The 791-nt window shown below is 44.1% G+C and overlaps 1 long non-coding RNA gene across 1 annotated transcript in view; it reads right to left on the reverse strand.

The window, feature by feature from the left end:
• Positions 1-713: 713 nt before the first annotated feature.
• Positions 714-791, reverse strand: part of LOC111812890 — a 9,124-nt gene continuing 9,046 nt past the window's right edge. Inside the window, exon 3 of the long non-coding RNA XR_002818263.1 lies at positions 714-759. This is a non-coding gene — a long non-coding RNA (uncharacterized LOC111812890). The remainder of the gene's footprint in view (positions 760-791) is intronic.

Below are 791 nucleotides of genomic sequence, written 5' to 3' on the forward strand. Positions count from 1 at the left end.
TTATCTAGATGTCCCCCTAAAGTTCATGGGCTCAGAGGTAGGGTTTTTGGAAGGTGACTGAAGGATAGGGGTGTGGTATATACATCACTGAATTAGTCTTCTAATGAGTTTATAGCTAAATATATTGTTGGGAGGCGGAGCCTGGTGGAGTTGGTCACTGAGGGTATGGCCTGAAAGTACTTTTCCTATGCCACATGCCTGCCTTGGAACCAGCCCACTATGGACTGAAACTGTTACAAACTGTGAGCCAATGGGAATTGAGCTCAGTGGTAGAATGCCTGCCTAGCAAGCTGCAAGTCCAGGGTTCAGTCCTCTGCAACAGAAACAGTAAATAAAACTGACTTAAGAAACAATTTCAACCAAAAATAAAATAAAACAAACAAAAATCAAGGTGTTATGGTTTGTCCTCCCACAGCCTCGTGCACTCACGTGGAGGCTTCTGGATTGTGATTGATTCATGATCCCAAGCTGGGATTATGTGTATGAGTACCCTGGGGCAGATACGCTGCAGTACAATGTGAGGAGGTGAGAGAGGCTAACTAGCTGCCTGGGCTTCTGCTTCTTTCCCTTCTGTTCTTTGCCACTGCCAAGAACAGCTTCTCAGTACTCCCATGTGCTACTCTGCCTTGGAACCAGGTAAAAATGGACTCCACTAACTTCGAACCAAATAAACTTTTCCTTTCTTCGTTTTGGGTGTCAGGTGTCTATCCCAGCAATGAGACGCCTCTTGCTACACTCCTCTTCTGTAAGTCTTCTGAGCTCCTTAAAAAAATAAGTTAAAAAAAAAAAAA

Source organism: Octodon degus, unplaced genomic scaffold (genome assembly GCF_000260255.1).
Source record: "Octodon degus isolate 3935 unplaced genomic scaffold, OctDeg1.0 scaffold00148, whole genome shotgun sequence".
In the NCBI taxonomy this organism is placed as follows: domain Eukaryota; kingdom Metazoa; phylum Chordata; class Mammalia; order Rodentia; family Octodontidae; genus Octodon; species Octodon degus.